The 27,599-nt window shown below is 41.2% G+C and overlaps 1 pseudogene; it reads left to right on the top strand.

The window, feature by feature from the left end:
- The first annotated feature begins 3,691 nt into the window (after nucleotides 1–3,691).
- The window catches only part of LOC139461739 (cell surface hyaluronidase CEMIP2-like), a 39,481-nt pseudogene continuing 15,573 nt past the window's right edge, over nucleotides 3,692–27,599 (top strand).

Below are 27,599 nucleotides of genomic sequence, written 5' to 3'. Positions count from 1 at the left end.
TGTACGGTTATAGACTGATATGTAGACAAACCGGCAAAAGGTGATGGAAAAGGTTGATAATTCGTTTTCAAATATCTTCGGAATGGGAGTTAGTATCTTTTTCTTTACTCGGTCATTCACCTTTGCCTTAAATGCATCGTAAGGACGAGACCTCTTGGTGATTGTGGTCATCGTTTTCAACTCTGTGAAGTAAGTTGTTAAATGTCATAAGACAGGCACACAATGACCCGACACACTTCTATTTGGCCTTGTCTTCGCCCTTTCCCTATGTAATTGGGGGTGGGTGGGGGCTGTCGTCTAAGGCGCCGCGATTCGCTGTGCAGAGTTGCGTCCCTTGGACACGCTAGAAACCTGTGATTGTGGGTTCGAATCCCGTTTCGCCCCAATTATGTTTCTTGGTTTGTCAGCACCATACCCGAGCTCGTGGGTTTCAGCGAAGTGGTAAACGTCTGAGACCTGCATCACTTCGGGCTTTCCTCCCACATTAAGCTGACACGCCTTGACATAACTGTAATACTGTTAAAAGCGGCGTTAAACCCAACTCACTCACCCACTCAAATTGTGCTGCTGCTTTCTCGCAAGGGCTTAAACTTACTTGATTAATTTACTAACACAACCGAGTAGAGAAATCATATAAACAAATATATTGTGATAGGGGACTATTATCCCCCGCCACCAAGTGGGGCGGTGGATAAAGGAACGGGGTTCATCCGTCCGTTCGCATCTTTCAAAGGGGACAAAACAAATTCTTAAACACTACATAAGTCAGAGACATAACTTTTACACGCTGATATTACTGGTCATGATCTCAAATGAGTTCGAAATTTAGTGTCGTAAATTATTTTTGTACACAGTTACGGCCCTTGATCCATGTTATTTTACTTGGTGCATAGTGTCTGCAATTGGGACACGTTTTCTCAAAAACTACTAAGGTCAGCTTATCTATGAGATACTGAGTTATTTTTCCAGATAAGGGGCGTTTGTGTGCATTATTTTCACACTTAATCATTTTCCTGATGACATGGCTATCAACAATAAGGCGACCTCACTGCACACTTTGGATAGCGGAAATACAAAATATCAACACAAACACGGTTTGAGCAGCAGTTGTAAAAAGTATATAACAAAGTCTTTCAAAGAATAGAAATTACACAATAGGCATTCGGTTATAACGAACTCAAAGGGACTACAAATTTTAGTTCGTTATAACCGTAGTTCGTTATAAACATATATACAGCATAACTACAGCAAATAGTCGGGACCAAATAAGTAAGTTCGTTATATCCGTCAGTTCGTTATAAGAATGTTCGTTATAACCGTTATTTACTGTAATTTGGAGACGGATTAATGTCTAAAGGCGTTATACTATCTTATAGTTTATAGTCATTACTATATGAACAAACAAGATTCTAATGTGCCCAATGTCAGGGGATTGTGATAGCGCTGTTTTCTTGTTTACTTACATTGTTTAATTTACTAACACAAAGAATAAAGGAAAGAAAGAATAGACTTCATCATCAAAATACATGCTTCACATGAGATGCGACCGCCTCCATGATCGAGTGGTAGAGCGTCCGCCCGGAGAGCTGATGGTCCGGGATACCAATAGACGTTAAAAGATGGTACTTGTTGTTACCTTGCCTGGCGCTCGGCATCAGTCCGGACTTGTACAAGCAGCCACACACACACACACACACACACACACACACACACGCACACACGCGCACACACACACACACACAAACACACACGTGCATGCACGTCACTATATAAGTGCACTAATCTTGGACGCGACGTTAAACCCAATTTCACCTCACCCCATCTCACCTTGGCGTACACCTAATTTAAGAAAGAAGAAATTACGCATGACTTGGATTGGTACTGAGCAGATGGTTGAAAAACATCTCTGTTTTTTTCTGTATACATATACCGTTACGTGACTGTTAGGATATTTTTGTGAAGACCTAACATATGTATGGGTGTCGATCGCACCAAGAATATGTTCCATTCCCACATGTGTGATGTCGTGTTTGCCATGCATCAGTCACAATTCAAATACAATCGACAAAACCCTTTCCCAAATCGTAAGAAATGTACAGTTGTACAATTCCGACTGTATCATGAGCATGTGTTTATGAATCACTATCAAATTCTATGAGACCAGGTGTTCGCGAAACCGTTTTATGTGTAACACCTGCGATTGTATACTCAACACAACCTCATTAATACAATACCATTATAATTATTGAAAAGATATAGCCAAAGTAGACACAATATATGGATAACAACTTTTTCTTTTCACTATAATGGCGACTTTTCGGTATGGATCCTTACACCGTTCCCAAACAAGGACACAGGTATAAGGATGTATACCGAAATCCCGACATTACAGTAAGACAAAGAGCCGTTATCCATGAATTGTGTCTACTTTGTAACCCGTCACATGCCTATTAAACAATTCAATATATAGCCAGGAAAAATAGCCTCTAAACAACTCGTTACTCGTAATCATCAACTGCATTCTTGCACCCACACTTTATTGCACCAATACGCCACAGTAACAGCCCGCAAAAGCAGCTTGCCATTTCAAAAACTGAAATCGGGAAGATTAGGTTTGTTTCAGAATACAGTCAAGCCTCGTCAACCCGACACTCGTTAATCCGACAATCGGCTTTATCCGACACAAATGATGGGAACCGATTAAATCAGTGCTATTTAGACCCGTTAATCCGTCAGCCTCACACTCCGACTCCGACACACCTAATTTGCAATGAATTGCTGAAATCACTCATTAATCAGTCTTGTTAATCCGACACAGTGATCAGCGTACTCCGTGGTCATCTGCCCGCGAGTACACAGCCCTTGTTTTGATGCGAGACGAGTCGGCGAGTAGCTGCATAATTCAACGGCTGTAGAGATAAACTTGCTTAACAATAAACAATTACTGCTTTAAATATACAAAACAGGATTAATCATGCCTAGATTACCTCAATTTCATTAAAATCGGATACAAGTTCTCGCTACCACTGAGGACATCCCATTACAGGTCACGTCAGAACGAACTTTCGCGAACTTTGACCGATAATGTATATTTTAAAACATTGCTTCAGGTTTTACAAGAGAAATCGTTCACTGGATGTGCTGATCTAGTACATTGTATCTGGGTCTTCCTTTCAGAGAAAGAAATTGTATTTCTTGAAACTCTGTTAGAAGGTATATTCTGTCTCCAACAAGTCACGACCAATGAAGTGAATGTGCTCACCGATGCGCATAATGATGATGATGATGATGATGATGATGATGATGATGATACACGCAATCTCTCTCCAATAACAGCTGTAAATATAGATTAAAATCAGTTAACAATGGATCTGGGAAATATGAAAATGAAAAGATCCTGAAAATCTCCATTACTAATGAACTACACCATTTTATCCTTACATCAACTCTACTGAAATAATGACCGTGTACCTATATCCAAATACGATACCACATTACGGATATTAAGTCAACACGTGGCGGAATTATGCTACAGTGATGATAGTATGTTTTATAAAATACTTTTCCGTTTTCCATCAAAACCAGCGGTATTGTTATTAAAAATAATCAAAATCGTTCCCAACTGTTATAAATACCAATCAATAGTGCCCACTCTCTATAAATACCAGGTGCACCAGGAGTTCAGACAAGGATGCTGCTGTGCGTGATCGTGGCATGGTGCTCTCTGGCACATGCTGCTGCTGCAACTTGTTCACACAGCGATTCCAGTCTTCTAGATTGGGACTCGACGGAGGCTTGGGACGGGGCGGAGAACATACCCGAGGCTAAAGAGGTAGCCACCATAGCTACTGGGAAGCACATTCGACTCAACGTTATCCCGCCAGACCTAAAAGGAATTGTTATTGAGTCTGGGGCCAGTCTTGTTTGGGGCGATGTTAACGATCTTGTCGTCACGACGGACTACATCCACGTCAAGGGCAAGTTTATCGTCGGGGATAAAGATTGTCCTTTTACCAAGAAGGCTCATATAAGATTGACAGGTAATTATAATAATCATAAAAAGAATGCCAGGCAAAAGAAAGTATTCACTTGAAACTTGGACTTGATGAAAACATTTTTACAAATGTTACTAGGCTGAAAAAAACTCGCAAAAACACATCGCCACCGAATTTCATTTTTTGTTCGTTTCTTTTTAGCCACCATCAAATTGAACATGCGTATATACTTCCGCCCTTCAGTTCAGTATATATCTGATGTCATTTTCGTGAATTGATCTCAAACCTTATTTCGTTTGTGAGTACGCTTATGCGTCTCGTGTCATCATTAATTATAGGGGACACGGGTGGCCAAGTCGTCAAAGACACCGGAATTCGATGTACTGAGTTGCGTCCCTTAAGTACACCAGAAGTTTTTCATTGTGGGTTCGAATCACGGTTCACCCCGATTATGTGTCTAGGTTTGTCAGCACCATGCATGCTCGTTGGTCTGAGACCTGCATCACATCGGGCTTTCCTCCCTCATTAAGCTGACACGTCGGGAAATACTGTGAAAACCAGCGTTAAACCCAACTCACTCACTCATTACAAATATGTTATTTAATGGAAGGTTCATGAATGTGTATTATTTATTTGAAATTCTATAACTGAAATACTGTTAAAACCCAACTCACCCACATACTGATTTAAGAACCATTATGTAATATGACCTCATAATAAGATATATATGCAACAAATGGCCGGGACTAAAAAACAAGTTCGTTATATCGGCAAGTTCGTTATAAGCGTGTTCGTTATAAACGTAGATTAATTGTACTGTTCCGACTATACCATGAGCAGGCCTTCATGAATTACTATCAAATAGTGATGACACCAGGTGTTCACCGGTGGCACCCGTCACAAGCACACGCAAAGGCAAGTCAATTGTTCAAAACGCTGGGACATATGGTTCAAGTCAAAATAAGGAATTGCATCGGACATAATTTTTGTCACTGTTGCGTCAAATTTTCGAAATGTCCTTTACATGTCTACATTAAACGCATATTTCGTCGAAATGCTCATATCTGCGTCATCTATGCAGGTAAATCCAATACTGGCAACACAGTGCCGAAATTCGGCATGAAGGTTATAGGGGTAGACGAGGGTGGCACGATAGAACTCCACGGCGCCGTGAAGAAATCGTGGACACAGCTGATACAGACAGCACTGCCGCCCTCGGAAACATGTGGTGTCCTCTTTGATTTCCGGGTGAGTTATTTTCGTTCAAATTAAGAGATTGTGAAAGCTTCAAGAGTAATTCAGAACAAAACATCATCATATTGATAATACGATGATGCGATTCTCTGTGCAGAGTTCCGTCCCTTTGTTCACCCAGAATCCTATGATTGTGGTGTCGAATCCCATATTATTGTCCTTGGTTTGTCAACATCATTAGCTCGTAAGCATCATAAGTTTCATCCAAGTGGAACATGTGCAGGACCTGCTTCGGGAATGCCTCTCACGTCAAGCGTCCTGATATAACTGACTCAATATATGCTTGTCGTAAGGGGCGACTATTGGACTACGGGTGGTAAGGCTCTGTATTAACAACGTCAACCTGGCCCGGTAAGATGACGCTGCGCAATGAATAAATACTCACCTCTAGCTTCTGTGGGAAGAAGATTAAATCGTCTTGATTGTAAAAATACTTATCTTAGGACATATTGAATACACTCAATACAGACCAGTGAACATCCTTAAGGAAGCATCCTCTAAATGTGTATGGGAATTATATTTAAGAAATTTTTTTGGTTCCCCAACCATTTCCAACAAACTATTATTTACCGAGCACCATCAAACATTGAACAATCAAACAAACTCTTCTTTTTCGTTACCACTGTTAACAAGCTATTCATTTTTAGCATGTTTCTAAACAAACTATTTATATGAACCATAGACGTCAAATGGATGCTTCCTAAATGAAAGATATTGTGTGGTTTTCGTCAATCATGCCGAGAAATTGAGGTATTACTTTTCAATTTCAATTAATTTACGACCAGCTTGATTCAGTCGAGGGGGCACGGGTGGCCCAGTGGTCTAAGGCGCCGCGATTCGCCGTGCAGAGTTGTGTCCCTTGGACACACCAGAAACCTATGATTGTGGGTTCCAATCCCGGTTCGCCCCGATTATGTTTCTAGGTTTGTCAGCACCATACCCGTGCTCGTGGGTTTCACCGAAGTGGTAAACGTCTGAGACCTGCATCACTTCGGGCTTTCCTCCCACATTAAGCTGACACGCCGTGATATAACTGGAATACTATTAAAAGCGGCGTTAACCCCAACTCACTCACTCACGCACTGATTCAGTCGAGTTTACTCTTCAGAGCTATGCACCTCATACACATGGGGTTTATATTGAATGAAATCTGCGTCCTTTGTAGGAAAGTCAGTTCAAGGATGAGAACGGGAAAGGATTGTTTGCCATTGCCTTCAACCTCGACAGTAGTGTATACGATGTTGGCGTCTTTAAAACAGCAGACGCTAGAGACACAACAGCTGAAGAAAGATTTGATGACTTTATCAGCAGTAAGTTTAGTTGTATTACTAAACGTCCTGTACCACAACCACATAGGACTAACGGGATCGAGTTTCTGGTTCGCCTTGATTATGTTTCGAGGTTTGACATGCCCGTGCTTTTAGGTTTCAGCAAAGTGGTAAATGTCTGAGACCTGCATCACCTGAGACCACGCACGCACGCACGCACGCATGCACGCACGCACGCACGCACTCACTCACTCACTTCCTTTTCTGATTGACCGATGACATTCGAGAATTCCTAAAAGACATGACAGCAGAATTAACTTTTGACATATTCTTACAATTTCATTGAAACTCGAACTGACTTGAATAATGGCATCATCTCTTTAGTACTTGGTTTGCGGATCCGACGATCCAAAATTCAATATTTTGAGAACAGCTTTATTTCAATTATGAAAAGCACTTCAAAATAAGTAATGGAAAAAGCCTCATATAGTGTTTCTGATTTTCTCAGACATACCCGACGATAAGATTCTGGTCGTCGCTGTGAACAGATACCTCGGAAGGGGAACAGTGACACGTGACTGGGACACGATCTACGCAGCCGTGGAAAGTGTGGGGGGTCTGACGTCATCGCAGCTGAGGAACGTCCGGGGTCAAGAAGCATATGCCTTTATCACGAGGACAGGTTTGTCATTCAGAATTGACGTCAAAAAGGAGGAAGATAACACTCTCTTGTTTGTCTGCAGTAAGGAACGAACATAGTTGAAACAGTAGCATTGAAATACTGCATCAGTACAAGCAAAGGAATGTCTACCGTGCCCTGTGAGCCATTGTACAAAACGATCTTAGCGCTAAGGTAACTGCCATGCCTAAACAATGACAGTCGCAGCACTAAGGTTGTTTATACAGCGGTACCATGGACCTCAGTTTATCAATTCCTGGTACATTAATGCACGACTGCTATTGTTATCACAAGAGACCTGCGTCAAATATGCACCAATTTTGTTTGTTTTGTTTGTTGTTTAACGCCGCACTCAGCAATATTCCAGCCATACGACGGCGGTCTGTGAATCGAGCCTGGACCAGACAATCTAGAGATTGACATCATGAGCATCGATCCACACAATTGGATACGATGACATGCATCAACCAAGTCAGCGAGCCTGACCATCTGATCCAGTTAGTCGCCTTTTACGGCAAGCATGGGTTGCTGAAGACCTATTCTACCCCGTATCTTCACGGGTCTGCATAACAATTAGTAATATACGATATCCATATTTTGTTTTCTTTATATTCATCTTTATGTTTCGTCTATACTTCACGCGACTGTATTCACTAAGTTCGTAAACCACCCATGAACACATTGGGTCGATAAGCGGCGGCATGGTGACGAGTGCATATTTTACGTTAGTTAATGAAATTTGGCCGTGTTTTAATCGCGGAAATCAAATGTGCCCTACTCCTTGCGCGAACTTTGTGCGAATCGTACCATTGCCAGACATTGGAGCAGTGTGTAGAGCCGATATCACCAGGCCACGATGCAGTCTCGTGTCATGGAGGAACCAAGTGTATGATAGGTGAGGTGAAATTGGGTTTAACGTCGCGTCCAAGATTATTACACTTATATCTCGACGTGCATGTACGTGTGTGTGTTTGTGTGGCTGCTTGCACTAGTCCGGGCTGATGCCGATTTATAGTGCTAGCTCACTGAGATACCATGCCGCAGTTTAACATGAATACCCCACTCAGACACAGTATACTGACTCCGAGCCGACCAGTCCTTGTTTTAGCCCCTTTATGCCTAGCGCCAGGCAGGGTAACAACAAGTACCATCTTTTAACGTGTTTTCGTATGACGCGACCGGGGATCGAACTCCAGACCTTCCGCTCTCCCACTAGACCACGGAGGCGGTCTCAAAGTATATGAGAACCCGTGGTAGCACTGACTATGAATTTGAAGGTGCGAATGTAGTCATTCAGAACATAGATTAACACATAGGACACCTCATTAAAAAAATGCCCCCATTGCCCTTTACCGCAACTCGCAACAACCAAAAGCTACACAACTCATTATCATAAATATATGACGTCAGAGAATCGATTATCTTCCGAAATCTCCGATAAGAGCAGTACCCACGAGTCCGACTCACGTGACATCATTAGCATGTGTTCATAATCGCTATGAAATTGTGATGATACCAGGTGAAATCCTGAACATGTGTTCACAATACAAAAACTGATACGACAAAACCATTCTCATCAGAATCCGATTTTAAATATGACACGTTTCTATTACCGCAGAATCTCGTCCGCCATGTTGGAAACAAATTGTGAGCAAGGAAAGATAACTCTTCCGTACATTTCCGAGCAAACTGGACATTGCAAGTGCATTGATAAGAACTGTTTTTAACCGGAAAGAAAAAAATCCAGCGTATTGATCACCCTAACATATGATTTACACAGCATGTATTGCAGGGTTGTGAGAACCATTGTATCTTTACATTAATTAAAGCGTTCTTACTGTATGTGCGTTCACTTTGTGTTTTAGGGGATGCAAGTTCTACTCTGGAAGAACACGCCCCCAACAGGAACAATGAAGCGTCTGTTTCCACTAGCGAGCTGGCCATATTTGACGACACCAATAACCTGAAATTCTCCGTGAAAAGCACCGTGTATGCCACGATGACCAGGGGCCTTGACATCCGGGTTCTAGCAGCTGACGTAGCACGGCCTAAGATTAAGCTCAACGATGACGTCACTTCCTGGGGACCCGGTAAGAGACTTTACCTTTGGTAATATGCAAAAGTCTTGCTCAGATTTACAATGCGTAACATGTATTCCAGAAGGCGACATCAAGATGGCGTTTTCCATTGCCCTAAACCGTGATCAATCCAAGTTTCGTTTGAAAGCACTTTACAAAATAAACTGCGGGGCAAAGAAAAAATATACACCCTTGTTTGATGGTTTAAAATGAACCAAAAAGGAAATGGCTATTCGATGATATCATATGGTACGGGTATCATGGTTGTGTTTTAACACTCAACTTTCCAGTGTTTCGGCGACTGTTCCGACCCAGTAACGTTTTGATAATGTTTGTAACGTTTTGGTCAAATCCAATTTTCCAGTGAATATTTTCCTTTGTAAGACAGTTTAGATTATTGAAGGTAACTGAAGACATCTTCGTGAACGATTCAATTACTGTGTTGTACTTCAAATCCTTTTTCCGTTTTCAATTTAGGGAAACATTTTCTCGAAGTTATCGGAGGCACGGGTGGCCCAGTTGCCTAAGGCGCGAAATTCGCTGTGCAAAGTTGCGTCACTTTGGCACGCCAGAAACCTATGATCGGGGGTTCGAATCCCGGTTCACCCCGATTATGTTTCTAGGTTTTTCAGCACCATACCCGTGTTCGTTTGTTTCACCGAAGTGGTAAACGTCTGAGACCTGCATCACATCGGGCTTTCCTCCCACATTGAGCTTACACGCCGTGATATAACTGGAATACTGTTAAAAGCGGCGTTAAACCAAACTCACTCTCTCACTCTAGTTGTTCTCTACCTAATTACCGTGACCATTAACAGTGAGTATGATATGCACCATGCAATCTAGACTGCCGGTTTGTTAGCTTATTCTCCCCTTTTAACACATGTTGTTTAACATGCTTGTGGTGAAGGCTACTGAAAAGACAGATCAGATTAAGTTATTTGGTATGTAAGTTTGGTTAAATGCCGCTGTGAAGAATTAAGTTATATCATGGCGTGTCGCCTGAAAGATATGTCACAGTGCTTAAGGGGCGGTCGGGTAGCCTAGTGGTTAAAGCGTTCGCTCGTCACGCCGAAGACCCGGGTTCGATTCCCGATATGGGTACAATGTGTGAAGCCCTTTTCTGGTGTCCCCCGCCGTGATATTACTGGAATATTGCTAAAAGCGGCGAAAAACCATACTCACTCACTCACTCACAGTGCTTAAAGTGATGGAAGTCGTCGACGGTTACCCGTTTGCGAAATCCACGAATCTGCCCATGATTCTGACAGATCCATAATAGAACCAAATCACTCGGGTATTAAGATGCTCGTACGACTGAGCAACGAAGCTCTTCAAACCAGAGTGGCAAATGGGCCAGTTGTGCTCATGGATTTGATCAGAGCAGAGCTGTGGTTTACTGAGTATTGACGTCTTCAGATGACATGTATGTTACAATGTGAAATATTTAGAAATGTAGAAATATTTAGAAATGTAGAAATATTTAGAAATGTAGAAATATGTAGAAATGTGGGGTTAAGCAGTGATCATCGTCTATCTTTTCTATAATATACATACGTCGCCGATAGGAATTATGGACAAATAATGATGCTTTCTATATAAAAGACATTTATGACCTTTTCATTCTTTCATAGGTGACGACATTGTCATAGCATCAACCGATTTTGACTGGAGACAAGCAGAAGAGTTTAGACTGGTTGAATGTAGCGACTGTCAAGCCAACGAAGTCCGCCTGGACCGTGAGTTGATTGAACTTTTTTTGGTAATGTTTTGGGCAATTCTATATATTTTTCATCTCTTGTGGTCTTCCTTTTTGTAACGAGCAAAGTCCGCCTAGACCGTGATTTGATTGAACTCTTTTTGTAATTTTTGGGCAATTCTATATATTTTTCATCTCTTGTGGTCTTCCTTTTTGTAACGAGCAAACATAACCCTTATTAATCAAACAACATGGAACATCTTCATATCAGAAACCACGTGTAGATTGTATGTCATGGGCATATTTACTAAACACTGAAAGTGATTTCAATGCACATCAGCAGACTTTTTCAGACTTAAAACAACGTTAACAATCCGTGTATACATCCTGATATAGATTGATGCAGGGCTCCGATATCGTATAGAACAGCTGCTTCGTCAATCATTATCTAAGATTCTGACATGTTTTGCCCTGAACAAAGATCCCTTCGAATATCTTCACTATGGGGAGGTAACTGACGGAGTAGATGAGAGAGCGGAAGTTGGGCTCATGACTCGTACCATCTTGATTGAGGGCATCATGGAGGATGAATGCTACGAGTTTGATGACAAGGACAGGTTCCTGTGCAACATTTTCACGAAAGACGTACACGGGGGACATCTAAAGGTGAAAGTGTGCCTCTGAATTTCTGATACCATAACTTGGATAAATTTATTGCTATTTTAATTTAAATATGAAAGTTCAAATATTATATTCTTAAAGGATGAAAGGTGAAAATTTCTGTGAGTGATAATAGCTATGAGAGAGAGTGAACGAGCTGGATTTAACGCCGCTTTTAACAGTATTCCACTTATATCACGGCATGTGAGCTTAATGTGGGAGGCTTATAACTATAAGAAGATTCATGGCACCACTCAAGGAATATAATTTCTTGAGACGCAGATGATGTTTCATACACATATTTTCACTTTTTTTCTCCCAGAATCTTTAGATGGATGTATCACAATTTCAACAAAATAAATAAGTTCAAAATGACAACTGGCAAACATAATATTTGAGGTAACGAATGTTTGTATGAAGTTATTCTTTATATTTATCAGCTTATCATTTATCCCGAAAATATTTTGATATCAGTGCTGTCAGCAACTCATGTTAAGAGGCTGTCTTTGTTGACGTTTTAAACTGACAACAACGTATCCAGGTGAGATACAGTGCAATGACACAATTTATTCACACATTTTTCGCTAATATTCCATATGTCTTCCCTATTAAGATCATTCGAGGATTTACTGCTGCTCACATCGAAGGAGTTGAACTTTATCATATGGGACAACAGAAATTCGTAGGTAAGTTACGAAACATTTCCTAAGTAATTAAGATGGAGACTAGACTCAAATAGACTCTGCTGTATCTAATTTTTTATACAGTGGAGAATGAATCACCTTCTTGCCTAACGAAACAGTCCAGTCTGCCGAATATAAAACATTAACGTCAGAGAGTAATCTGTCTCAAGTTTCTACCAAAACAGAAGATTGTCATGAAAATAATATGAATGGATCACTGAAAATCAGTAACGACACCAGGAGTAAGCGAAAAGGGTAAACATGTCCTGCTAAGGGCATGAGGATACAAATATGAAACATTGATATTATATATTATTTATTAACTTGTTTGCAGATGATATGATTAGATTTGTATGTTCCAGATGAATATACAAACCCTGCTAAATAGTAACAAATGTTACTCTTAGTAAAGTACAGATTCTTGACTTTTTTGGGTTGAGTCCCATCCGGGATTCGAACCCACACTGCCAGAGTGAAACACCTTATCGCCAGCACACAATGACAGCGATCTAACTCGCTCAGCTTCCACCAAAATGAAAGTTCGACAGTTGATAGTCTAGATCACGTACATTGTGTACCCCTCTGATCAGCTAAATTGGTTAAAAATGTAAAAAAGAACATTGGCAAAACCAAATTCATGTTAGTAGAAAGCTGAAATAGAATGATAACTTGGATTGGAGTTGCATTCATCCCATGTCCCGTGTCCCATGTTGTTTTATGCCGCATAACAAATGGGAAGATACATACATAAAACAACTTGAACAAACTTGACATTGATAGAATGTACAGAAAAAAGAGTTGCTGTGATATCGTCATATGATACGAAAACATTTAAACGAACCATGGACATCGTCATCTACGCTGTCCAAACAGTGAAAACATTTCTCTATTCTGGACAGGTACGCTCGTACACCTTCATACCGACCGGTTTCCACTCGAATAAAAGCCACGACACACCTAAATTTGGCTAGTGCCGATTTAAAGATTCTAGGCTTCTTATTTAAAACATAAAATTCTGTCCCATACACTTGCTTGTAACATCCGTACACTCTCAATTTGTTAAGCCCATTTCGCCACTCCCATTTTCTTAACACATCACTCCAATGGGTACCATGCTCATTCATACGCCATTGTTCCACCTGTGTTTACACAGAAATGTTATCTACAGAACCTATTGCGTTCAACAGGTGTCCTTAATCCATATTACTGAACCCTGCCATTCCAATTGTTACAACCATTTACAGCCTTTAAACACGTTTGTTTAACCTACTTGGCATATTCTAAGTGCAATTATCTTGGAAGCGACGTTGAACCCAAATTTCACCTCACCTTGCTTTATGTAGTGCTGACATAATCTGTGTATTGAACAACAAGGGGAATAACTCCTGTTTTCCTGACTGCAGGAAGCTACCCGCTTCACTTTCACATGTGTGATGACGTGGAAGGCAACTGGTTCCGCAACAACTCCATCCATCACTCCCTGACTCGCTGTGTAACAGTACACGGAACCGACCGTGCCGAGGTGGGTGTCTTTCTCATAAACACTTCTCCATTCCTTGACTGAATATTAGGACATCCTTGTTTCAAAGTTTAAAATAATTCAGGACGTCAAGGTTTTCCAAATAGGACCACAGAGAGACTGGCCCTTTTTTGAGTGTCAGGATTTACGAAAGAAAGTGTACACGTATAACGGCTGTATGTGCGTTCTGAAAATAGTACTTAAGGGTCAGGGGCGGTCGAGTAGCCTAGCGGTTAAAGCGTTCGCTCGTCACGCCGAAGACCCGGGTTCGATTCCCGACATGGGTACAATGTGTGAAGCATATTTCTGGTGTCCCCCGCCGTGATGTTGCTGGAATATTGCTAAAAGCGGCGTAAAACACTCTCTCGCTCACTCACCCACTCAAGGAAAATCGTGATGAACCAATCTACTCCATGGAAACTTTTAAAATTCACAATTAATATATGCTCCTTTTGTAATGTCAAAACCGACTGTCTAAATGTTGTTTAGTAACATGTTCCGACATGATTTTGAAGAATACAAGATCCTGAGTGATTGGTTGGGTTGTGGGTTGGTTGGTTGGTTGGTTGGTGGGGTCGGTGAGCGAGTGTTGCAATTAATTCAGTCAGGTCGAACAATGCTACCATCCTGTTCGCAGTGTCACGAATCGGCCCGTACTATCATTCTGTCCTGGAATATATGCAGGGTTAATGTCTGAATTGAAAGCTTTGATTCAGCAATATTCGAGCTCTATCTGGACCAGAAAACAAAATCAGAGTGACAAAACCTTTTCCATAATCTCAAAAAATCGCTGAATAAAAAGCATTCCGACTATCACCACCACTGTTTCAAAGTACCAGAAACTGTACGGACACGGCGATAACAAATAGGTTTTGTCTGAAACATACTTTTCAACTCAAAGGTTCTAAATAACCGGAATGCATTTCCCACGATATACGTGTTATCTGCCAAATATACTTAACTTTCCCATCAGAGGCCTTTTTCGACAAGCATGGGTTGGGGAACGACAGTCTTTTCCAGAATACCATCGTGCTTTTGTGCGTGTGTGTGCGTGCGTGCGTGCGTGCGTGCGTGCGTATGTATGTCAAAAATGATTATGCCTAAAATGACTTTAAAAGACTACATTAATTCTTATTTTTGAAAAATTAAAAACTAAAGATCCCTTACTGACGGTGAATTTAAACAAATAGCTTGGGTTGCTGAACACAATTTCCAACCCGAATTTGTACAGGATTTTGGAATAGTTAATGTTGTCACGTAACAAAACACAGCCACCAAGTCGGGAAAATGAGGATTTATTTAACTATTTGACAGGTTAGCGACAACATGTGTTACCTGACACATGGGCACGGCTACTTCTTAGAGGACGGCGCCGAGCAATGGAACATCTTCGACGGTAACCTTGGCATCGGTACCCAACACGGCACCCACACTCTGGCAGACATGCGAGTAGACTGGTGCAATGACACGATGAAGCCCTATTGCGAGTAAGTGACGACATTAAAAATACCTGGGACGTTGAAACGTTTGCTTGATTTGCCAAGCCTGGCTGTTGTTCCATAGATCCATTAAGCTCAGTCCATAAAGGTAGAATAGGTCTTCAGCAACCCATGCTTGCCGTAAAAGGCGACTATGCTTGTCGTAAGAGGCGACTAACGGGATCGGGTGGTCAGGCTCGCTGACTTGCTAGAAGCATGTCATCGATCCCATTTGCGTGGATTGATGCTCATGATGTCAATCACTGGAGTGTCTGGTCCAGAATCGTTTATTTACAGACCGCCGTCATATAGCTGTTATATTGCCGAGTGCGGCTTTAAAGAACAAAACAAAATTAGATATGCCGAAACGAAGGGATTGTTCTATGCTTGTTCATTATGTTTTACACGCAGACAATAACACACTTGACCTATCTATATTGTGATAAAACGAGTCTTACATCTCGAAGTGCATCAAATCACGTGAGCATCTTGATTAAAAACAAAAAAAAGATTTAGAAAATATCTGTTGACAACGAGTTAGCGGTGCACATGATTTGCAAATCCTGCAGTCGGCCGAAATCTGCATGACACTTTACGAACCGGATTTCGATTTCGGTGCGCGACTTTGATTGGACTATGCATAGACTCGTTAGTCCAGCCAAAATGTAACTCCATAATACCAGCCTAGTTCGGCAAGGGTGGAAACTGGACTTTTATAGTCACATGCCCCGGGAAGATGATTACAGTATTAAAGAAGTTGTTGTCCATAAAATTGTGTCTACTTTGTCATCCGTCAACTTCTAAGTATCAAACAGCGTATTCCGTGTACAACATTAATTAAAGCTCATAAACGTGTAGAGATATATAGTGCAAATAAAAATTGAATAAAGTTGCAAGTTCTCTATACAATATTTAGAGTCGAAATACAAAAGGCTGATGTTCTTCTCTGCCAGCCTGCATGGTAACCAATGCAAAAGGCAATACACCGTATCAGGCCGTGTCATTACGGACACGCGCTGCTTCAGATGGATCCTCCCCAGAAAGTGGACCCTCACCAAGCACACTGACCACGTTCACTGTGTAATCTCTTCTGGTTAAAAACCCTTGGGATTCCGGGTTCCGAGTCCTATGCGTGTCATAAGAGTGAGTGAGTGAGTGAGTGAGTGAGTGAGTCAGTGAGTCAGTCAGTGAGTCAGTCAGTCAGTCAGTCAGTCAGTCAGTCAGTCAGTCAGTCAGTCAGTCACATTTTACGCCGCTTTTGGCAATATTCCAGCAACATCACGGCGGGGGGCACCAGAATTGGGTTTCACACACTGTACCCATGTGGGCAATCGAACCCGGGTCTTCAGCGTGGCGAGCGAATGCTTTAACGACTAGACTACCCCACTGCCCCCGTGTGTCATAAGAGACAACTAAATGGATCAGGTGGCCAGGCTCGATGACTTTCTTGGTTGTGTGTTGTCGTATCTCAATTGCACCTATCGATGTTCATGGTGTCAGTCACTGTCAATGTGGCCCAGACTCGATTATTTACAAACCGCCGTAAAATAGCTGAAGTATTGCTGAGTGCGGCGCTAAACAACAACAACAACAAAATCAATGATTTTGACGTCTAGATTTAGACTGTAATGGTTCCAAATTGGTGAGCTTTGAGCCCCATTAAGATGTGATTCCAGTTTATGATTTGGGATTTTCAGTGCTTTGTCTACCTTCTGGCTGACACATCCAAACAATTACGTGAGGAACAACGTGGCGGCCGGCTCCGATGTATGTGAACAAACAGATGGTGGAGTGAACATATTTGTTGCATGTCTGATGTGGATAATATATGAAAAGTCTCGTAAAGCATACATGTGTGTCCTAGTTTTGAAAGGCAAGGTTAAATAATGGTCCGTTCTCAACACCATTAAGAAGAAACATATAAAAAACTTAAAACTTACTTACTTACGATGAGAAACATGCCTCGGATCATGTGTTAAGCTGTTATCCAGCTGGACACGGATATATATGAACATATTTTCAGAAAGCATCACTAATCATTATCGTTTTGCATCATTCTGGTTATCTAGTTAGTTCCAAAGACGTGAACACATTGTCTCAAATAATGGAAGATGGCGTCAGTCAATGTTCATGTCGTAATAAACGATTCAAACTCCAAACGGCGCTGATGTCTCAACTGGTGACACCCACATTTTTCAATATTTCCTCATAAAAAAGACTGCGTACTACACAGAGTAACTTACTCGCAATGCGGAATAAATAAAACAACATTAATTCACTCCGGACAGACAATCCTTAACTCCTCGTAGGGTATACCTAAGTTTGAAAACACTGATCGTTCCTTGTTTCACAGAACGCTGGCTACTGGTACCTCGTCTCAACACTACCCCTTGGCCCCTCTAGGGCTAGACAGGTGGAGAGGAAGCTGGTCGGCTTCAAACACGCTTTCCATTCCAAGATCCTGGAATATAATAACAATGTGGCTCACTCCTGTAAAGGGGTAAGTTGTTAAATTGCCATAAAACCTTGGAGCAAGTTAAGAATGAAATATGACTGGAGTGAGTGCGTAAGTATGGTTTTACACCACTTTTAGTAACAGTGCAGCAATAACACAGAGGGGGACACCAGAAAAGGTTTTAACATTACAAAAGGAGCATATATAAATTGTGAATTTTAAAAATTTCCATGGAGTAGCAGATTGATTCATTACGATTGTCCTTGAGCGTGTGAGTGAGTGAGTGTGGTTTTACGCCGCTTTTAGCAATATTCCAGCAATATCACGGCGGGGGACACCAGAAATGGGCTTCACACATTGTACCCATGTGGGGAATCGAACCCGGGTCTTCAGCGTGACGAGCGAACGCTTTTACCGCTAGGTTACCCGACCACCCCAAATATGACTGGAATTGTGTAAGTTATAAGGTACTAGCATATGCAACGACATATCGTATTTAAAGAATGAAAAGGAAGTTGTAATCCACAGGTTGATCGTGCCGAAATGCTACACTTTCTAAGGGCCATTGACATATACAAGTCCGCGTTCCCAATTTGTTATACTCAGTCATTACAAGGCAGTCCAGGCTATATAACCTTATAGTCCATGTTTGTTGATAAAACGTATGCTATGCTGACGCCTGTATGCATGGTTAACCAAGGGCTATTTCCGTCTTACAGCGAGGACTACGTATTGATGACCGTCTGTCTGATGGCGAGTATGATGCTAAAGGTGTGTGGGTTCCTCAAAATGGGGTGTTCCAGGCGCAGACCACCCACGTGCCCAAAGACCCCCCACAACCTGATGGGAAAACCGTTACCTCCTATATGAGCAGGTATGACAATGTTGTGTGAGCCGCTGTCATATCACACATGTATAAAGTTAAATAATAGACGACCGCCTCCGTGGTCTAGTGGTAGAGCGTCCGCCCGGACAGCGGAAGGTCCGGGGTTCGATTCCCGTCCGCGCCATACCAAAAGACGTTAAAAGATGGTACTTGTTGTTGCCCTGTCTGGCGCTCGGCGTTAAGGGGCTAAAACACGGACTGGTCGGCTCGGAGTCAGTATACTGTGTCTGAGTGGGGTATTCGTGTTAAACTGCGGCATGGTATCTCAGTGAGCTAGCACTATAAATCGGCATCAGTCCGGACTAGTACAAGCAGCCACACACACACATGCATGCACGTCGCTATATAAGTGCAATAATCTTGGACGCGACGTTACACCCCATTTCACCTCACCTAAATAATTGACCAGGCAAACCAGTAGTTGACCAGTGGTTGCAACGATCCACAACGTCGGGTCACATTAACAAACAATCAGCCTGGTCACACATTGTCACCAACGATCGTGTTATATAACATTGTCAACAACGATCATATTATATAACATTGTCACCAACGATCATATTATATAACATTGTCACCAACGATAATATTATATAACATTGTCACCAACGATCGTATTATATAACATTGTCACCAACGATCATATTATATAACATTGTCACCAAGAATAATTTTATGAAACATTTTTATCAACGGTCTTTTCATGAAATATTTTCACCAACGGCCATCTCAGAATCTTGATTCTATACGATCACGATGCAAATATACGATTCAAAATGTACTTCAGTATTTGATGAATGCGAAAGAAAAAGTGTTGATGGCAACAAATAGTACCTTCTGTAACTTCCTGTAACTTCCTGTAACCTCCTGTAAAGGTTTTTCAGCTGCACCTCTGTATCAAGAATAAAAAATGGAAAGCTGTATATGATTGGTTTTCGAAATACTGAAGATGTCAAATGTCAAGTACTGAAATATCAACATTAAAAGTGACGATACCCCCAACACTTTTATCAATACTATCACATTTTAACGTAATACATGTGATACAAGAACTTAAATGTCGTGGGTTTTTTCATCCAGGTCCCGTTTTTATAAGAATTCGAACCAGAATGTATGGACTAAAGGCGGGAATCTGGTGATGAATCGCTTCACGTAAGTCAACAATTTCAAGACTCTTCATTCATACTTCAAGTACATATACACTTCGTTCATCTCTACTTTACTGTAACACTTTCTAAGAAAGGAAATGTAAGGTCTCCAAATAATTACATGGTAATTTCTATATTAAGTATATTTAGTAAGATATATTTCAATTCAGAATTCTCGTTTATCGTTTTAGGCTGATGCATATGAAACAAATGTGGAATCGCAATCAGGATTTCGCAGTGGATACTGAACCACTGATACTATATGTATGCTGCAATCTTTTATTAATAGGTTATGACCAAAAAAATGCGATGTAAAATGTATGTTTTGTTCATCGATTTTTTTAAAGCATTCGATTTAATTAATAGGACACAATTGTGCAATGTACTTTAGAGATGATTGTTAAAATGTTAAAATATATCCAGGCTATTTATTCTGAATACCGTTCATGTGGAAAATATAATAATATTTATTCAGACTTTTTTAAATGTAACATCGGTGTTCGCCAAGGTTGTGTACTCAGCCCATTTGTATTTTCGATGTTTAGTTATGAGTTATTTTTATGAAATTGAATGATACTGTAGTCACGGTATCCAATTGCTACCAGACATAGTACATTTGGTTTTTTTCGTATTTGCTGATTATTATTATACGTATAGGGGCGGTCGGGTAGCCTAGTGGTTAAAGCGTTCGCTCGTCAGGCTGAAGACCCGGGTTCGATTCCTGACATGGGTACAATGTGTGAAGCCCATTTCTGGTGTCTTCCGCCGTGATATTGCTGGAATATTGCTAAAAGCGGCGTAAAACCATACTCACTCACTCACTCACTCACTCACTATTATACGTATTTCTGACATTATTGGTGGATCACAGAGACACATTGGGGTCCTAGAAAAATGTAATTGTAGCTGTAACTATCAACTAACTATTAACTATAATGTATATTGGTTGGTGGAAATCGTGTTCCTAGCTTCCGTGAGCTTCCAACCTATCTTAAAAAGAAGTGCAGTAGCTCTGATATGGCTAAGAACCATGTAACATTACGTTGATTTTCAGGATAGCAGATTCGGTTCGTGGACTGACCATGGCTAGAAGCGACCCACATACATACACAGAAATAAAGAATTCAGTCTTTGTTGGAGAAACTGGCAATCTTGGTCTTAAACAGGAGCCATTTGGTCGCTCCCGGCCCGCAATGGCGTGAGTTATTTTCATGTCAGTTTTATAAAACTTTTGAAGGTTCACTAAGATAGTATGTTGTAGTAAAAAAAGGGAGAAATAGACCCTTTCAATAATCATTATAATTTTCTGCAGTGAATAATTTCTAAAACAGTGATGATACCAGGTGTTTGCGTAAAGGTGAGCTAGTCTACCCCACCATGTAAAGGCTAGTTCACCTTGAACAAATACGGTGATATATTGTTGTGTCAAAAGTCAAAATAGAGAATTGCATCATTTTGATCACTGATGCGTCGCATATGTAAATGTGTACTCCACACGTCTATGTCGATTTCGTTCCGCGATTTTGATTGGACTATGCAGACTTGTTAGTTCAGCCAAAAGTAACTCCATAATTCCAGCCCAACGTTGGAAGCTGGACGTTTACAGTTAATTCCCCTTTAAAAGCTCTCCTAAGGCCTTGTTGTAAGCTGATCAAACAACATTTGAGCAAGAGCGTATGACGTTTTTTGAAATGTTCGTAGGAAGAGCTTGACAACTGTGCGTTGAAAGTTGTGAAATGTAGATATATATATTTGCGTTCTACTTGAGCAAAATCATGATTTGACTCGTGATGCCACATTCACATGGCGTTGATTTTCATACACAGTAAACTACGGTTGTAACGAACACGCTTATAACGAATTGACCCATATAACGAACTTATGTTTTAGTCCCGACCATTTGTTGTATTTGAGGATTGACTGTGTATTTTGTTTCGGTTCATTGAGGTATGAATCGATAAACCGATGTGAAAACCAAAGTTACACATCGGTTTTTCGATTCATACCTCAATGAACAGAATAAAATACACAGTCAATGCTTATAATTAAATTCGACAACGTAAAACATGTTTTATCTACAATAGTTTAACCAAAAACAGTTGTATATATCAAAACAGACAAAAATGACGAGATTGATAAACATTCCAGGTGTAGGCATACATACTGTGGCGTGACATGAAACAGGTGATCGTTTTATTTATGTACATAACTTGACACGCCTACACAGTCAGTAACCAATCAATGGACAGTAGGATCAATTAAGGCAAGAGGCGAAAAAAACTGCAACAGTCAGACTGTAACGAACCGGAAGAAATATGTCCTGGAGAAGGGGGCTGTTTCAAATAACATGGTCATTTACTGCATGATTCAAACATTACTTCCCTGATTACGGTAAAACACAGTTGGAGAAATGCTAGTTAGAAATGAAACCCGAAGACATGAAAGTTGAACCGAGGCGAGGGGAAAAGAACAGGCTAGCGACCCTGCAAGTTTGCTGTTTCATTCATTCTCGGCCTTCGGTTTCAAAGGGTAGTTTGCACAATGAATATGCATGAAAGTCGCTAAATGTCCTGTGCATGACGGTACACATGAGTAGAAAGGGAATTCCCTCGACTGTAATATTGGGATTCCCCGACATTCCGCAGTAATAAAAGTAGCGCGCCTCGGTGGGCGTGGTTTATTTTTTACATTCATTGGGAAATGAATGCAATAACACGTGACCAATTCAACTAATCAGAATGCAGGAATTTTAATGAACACGACGAAAATTTAATTATATATGCTTATAACGAACTACGGTAGTAACGAACTAAAATTAGTGATCCCTTTTAGTTATAACCGTAGCGCATGTTGCACGGCGTGGAGTCGATCCAGAGATCCTTCAAATTTGTGTTGTGTGTTGAGATCTGTGTTGGTACATTTGATATTCGAATTGGCCCAAGGTATTTGTCATAATCTAATAGAAACATTAACTGGTTAAACGACGATGTAATGGTCAAGGAAAACTAAGAATTATGTTTATATGTACGAAGAACTAGGCATATACAATTCGGACAAATTGAAGAGAAGTGCCTGATATTGTCAGAATGCCTCTGGTATTGTCAGAATGTCTTGCCGGCAATTTATATAAATGTCAAACATCGTCCTCGTTCAACATAATAATGTAACACAGACATATTAACATACATGTACAGTAAACTACGTTTATAACGAACTGACGGATATAACGAACTTACTTTCTTGTCCCGACTATTTGTGGCAGTTATGCTGTGTATACGCTTATAACGAACTACGGTTATTACGAACTAAAATTAGTGGTCCCTTTGAGTTCGTTATAACCGTAGTTTACAGTATACCGATCACAAGGAGGTATTACCATTTCCCTACATGTATCCTGCGGTATTTAGCGATCCATTGGCAATGGTTATTTATGTTATTCTTTGTACAGTGTACGAATTAATTATTCTGAAAAAAAAATAATTTTGTAACCGAAGTGAATGCACATCCGTGAAGTCATGATCCCGATATTTCGATCAATATGTCTTATTGGCAATACGTCCCTGTTTCTACCATACAGAAATGAGGCTCTTCAGGGGGTGAGGTTCTACCAAGGTCCCGCCTACGTAACCAACTGTTTCTTTAACAACTTCACACCCCATCAGACGGACAAACTGTTCAGACCAGCGGGAGCACTCAGCATGAAACGGATAACCCCCTACCCCGCGTCTCCTACCACTGGTGTCTCGGGCATCTCCTTTGGATTTTGTGACAAGGTGGTTTCAATATGTCTCATCCGAATCAAAACAGTTAGCTAACAAATGTTTGTCGATATTTTCAAAATCAAATGAAAGAAATCGAATTGCCCAGTAGCTAAATGTCATTTTACATTGAATATTCTCTCAATTCCACTGCTGAGCAACGAGGCAACTTCGGGACACGGGACACAGTCATACCTCATTATTCGGCTTATAACACGGGGTTGTTTGGTTGGTTTGTTGTTTAACGCCGCACTCAGCAATATTCCAGCTATATGACGGCGGTCTGTAAATAATCGAGTCTGGACCAGACAATCCAGTGATTAATATGATGAGCATCGATCCATGCAATTGGGATATGATGACATACATCAACCAAGTCAGCGAGCTCGACCATCCGATCCCGTTAGTTGCCTTTTACGACATGCATAGTCGCCTTTTACAGCAAGCAAGGGGAAGCAGGGGCCATCCCCTGAAAAATCTGTTGCCTTTCGCCATATCTTTCTCGAACTTTTGCATATATAGCTTGTTCCAAAAATTCCAAGTCACGAGAACGCAAGAATACCCCTTACAGTATTCCATATACCACGTACGTATGGTTTTAAGTGGGCCACGATATGTGTATATATGTTAATATGTATATCTTGTACTTGTACGGTGATGATCGACGCGCCTTATAAATACTTGTAACCATTAGCCTTTTCCTTTCTCAGTTGACAATGTGAATGTAACGCCTCCAAAATACGGGCATTACTTCCCTTTAATGCAATTCATCCAATCAAAATACTCTCGTGTTTCTTCACGTTTCATGTTTTAATAGCTTGGCGTCCCCGGATGTACTGCCAGTGTCATTCCTACACTTTTTTAATAATGATCCATTATGTTCAATATGCACTTTACCTGTATATATGTTTGTGTTTATGCTTTTCATCTTTGTTTCGAGGTTGGGGGCAACTGGGTCTACAATGGCAACCTGTCCGTGGCTGGGTTCGGCAACCGAGACGGCAACAGACAAGCAAGTTTCCATGACTACGACGGCAGCGTGACCGGAACAGCTGGGTCACAGGTCATCATGAATGACAGGTTCCTCACGACGTCCAGGTGCCGCTACGAGGACGACTGGAACATGGCAGTCTGCCCCTACGAATATGCCCGGGTACGTGTGGGGTAGATACTGTCAGCGTCTGCCCCCCCCCCCCCCCCCCCCCTCCCCCCCCCCACACACACACACCCACGGTATTACTGGAATATTGACGGGAAAGACATACAACCCAACTCACTCGCTCATTCACAGGGCGATCGCAGAATTCGACCAACGGAGTCTTTATAATGGAGTAAAATATCTGATTTTAATGTAGCGTGAACATGTGGAAACATCGTCAATTCTGTCTCATGACATTTGCCGGAAAGTACTGAAATGACCCCTCCATTTATCAGTGTTTTATTAACTAATATACAGATCCTAGTACCTAGTATAATATAAGCTCAGTCGAACGTGGTTGTCCGGAGCTCGCTATTCTTGAACTTTGACCATCGTAGCTATGAAATGCCCCCATTTCACTACGACCACGATTATCCCGAATCACCCCGGATAGGAAATTTTTCATGTTTGTAGATAAATCTCAATCATTCCTTGAAGTTCTTACATGAATCTTATTTGATTCCCAAACATTCGTACAATTCGCGAGTTCGTCGAATCGTCGAGAAAATGTTTGTTTGTCAAAAACTTTCGTGGAACGGTCCCCGAATTGCAATTTCGTGGCTGTATCGTAATCCATTCGTAATCATAGTAATTCTTATGTTCCGTAACAGCTTAGTAATCAATTCCTATGCATTCTTAGCGAATCGTGGCTTCCAAAATTTCTTGTCCTCAAACCGAAAACGTCCCGAAAAAGCCACGAATGTCCCGAATCAACTACGAATAATGTGAGAATTAAGTAAAAAGAACACGATTCCCCAAGGACCAGGACCAGAGCAACACGTGCTCTCCGTTGAACCTCCATGGTGGCCAGCCTTTCGGGAGCCAAGAACATGCCGAAGTGTCAGGAAAAGTACCGATTTTCACAAACTATTCGTAAATATGTCGTATGTTATTCGTTGCGATCGTCCTCCATTCGGCATATCCGTCACTTAGTCGTAGGGGATTCTTACAATTCGTGCATGATCCGTACATGAATCTTGTAATTCCTACATGTGACTTAACCCATTCCGGGCATTCTTCATATTTTTCAACCCGATTAGCCACGAGTTTTCGTAGCTCCGTTGTACGTTTGTCGTAACTGCTTCGTACCTCCTCCCGATTCTCCACGAAAGTTTGCATTATTGGGCGAATCATCACGAATTTCGAAAGCTTCCGATTTGGGGTGATTCGCGATATTCGTGGTCGTAGTAGAAGGGGGGCATGAAACATTTTACTCCGTTATTTATCATTATATCTACTAGTGAAATGCGTGGGGTGTACGGTTATGAACAATACTGAATTGTGTTCTACTCCAGGCTATATTCAAAGGAAAAGGAGGTGTTCTGGAAAACCGATCGAAAGACTACGCAATGTACATGAGGCGGGACGACAGACCTGATGAGGACTTTCGGTTGATTGGTAAAATATCGTACCAACTCTTCGACAGTAAAATAATGACATAGGGGCGGCCGGGTAGCCTAGTGGTTAAAGCGTTCGCTCGTCACGCCGAAGACCCGGGTTCGAATCCCGACATGGGTACAATGTGTGAAGCCCATTTCTGGTGTCCCCCGCCATGATATTGCTGGAATATTGCTAAAAGCGGCGTAAAACCAAACTCACTCACTCACCGTATCTGGCGCCACACTGTCTTGTCCTCTAGACGTGCCAGGGACCTATGATAGTGGGCTCAGCACTGATATTGTTCCTGGCCAATGGCTTGTCATCACCAATACATACTGGTTGCTTTCAACAAACTGGTACACGTCTATAACACATAACCTCCGGCTCACATCAGTTGATCATGACGGCCTGTTATGTAACTGAGCCTCTGGAGCGTCATACCCAGCTCACTCTCATTCATAAAAATGAAGTTTGAGTCTTATATTAACAATCAAATATGATACTTATATCCGTGTGATTATATAATAACCCAGTCAATGTGGTAGAATTTTCCCATGAAGAGATTCTCGGCACCCGATACACAGTCAGTTACGACTTATCTGCCAACATTGAGACCCAGTTGCTGCCAAGTTGCCTCTGAGACGACGTAATGTGGCATCTCTACCATGCACCATTTTGAATTATTATCGTGACCTTTGTATCGCGATACGTATCGTATCGTGACCTTGCTTATCGTTTCACCTCTAGACTAGGGTAACTCTCCTGATTATACTAGGGCCAGATTACATGACGGCAGCCAGGCCGCTGCTGTGTGACACGCTGTTGGCAGACAGGTATTATCTTGCTATGTATTGGGTACATACGGAAGCATGTTCCAGGTGAAAGAGGCATGGACTATCTTCTGATCAAGAACATGTCCTACACCGCTTACTTCAACGGGTCAACTCCTACAGAACTCGAGGTCACCGGGGAGAATTTGAAAAAGTAAGATTTCAGTGTTTTTTCAGTACAGCCAAAAATTAGGAATATAATGTAGTACAAATGATGAAGAGAAGATAGTGTCCAACTCTTTATTGGCCGAGTCCTTCGTAACAGTAAATAGGTTTTGAAAAATGAAATAAATATACTCCTTAGTGATAATAAAGCAAAAAAATCAATTACAGTTCTTGAAATGTATTCAAACATTCATAATTATCACCCAAAAATTACCACAATAAAGTTTACATTACAATTTGAAACAAGGATTTCTCCCTAAATTTAACTCGCTCGAAAATTCACATTTACGGTAAATAAACATATTCTTGGACTGACATTTACGCAACAAAGAATAGTTATACCATTTAGGCGATATAACAATACTTGAAAACATTAGAAATACTTTCAACATATATTTTGAGCACTCTGAAAATTGAACGACATGCTCTTTGAAAAATGCAAAATGAATTATCGATAAAGTTAACA

The sequence above is a fragment of the Haliotis cracherodii genome, unplaced genomic scaffold (genome assembly GCF_022045235.1).
Source record: "Haliotis cracherodii isolate W230 unplaced genomic scaffold, xgHalCrac1.p SCAF_15, whole genome shotgun sequence".
NCBI classification, from domain to species: Eukaryota; Metazoa; Mollusca; class Gastropoda; order Lepetellida; family Haliotidae; genus Haliotis; species Haliotis cracherodii.
The sequence above is the reverse complement of the archived record's forward strand: the minus strand, read 5'-3'. Positions and strand labels throughout refer to the sequence as shown.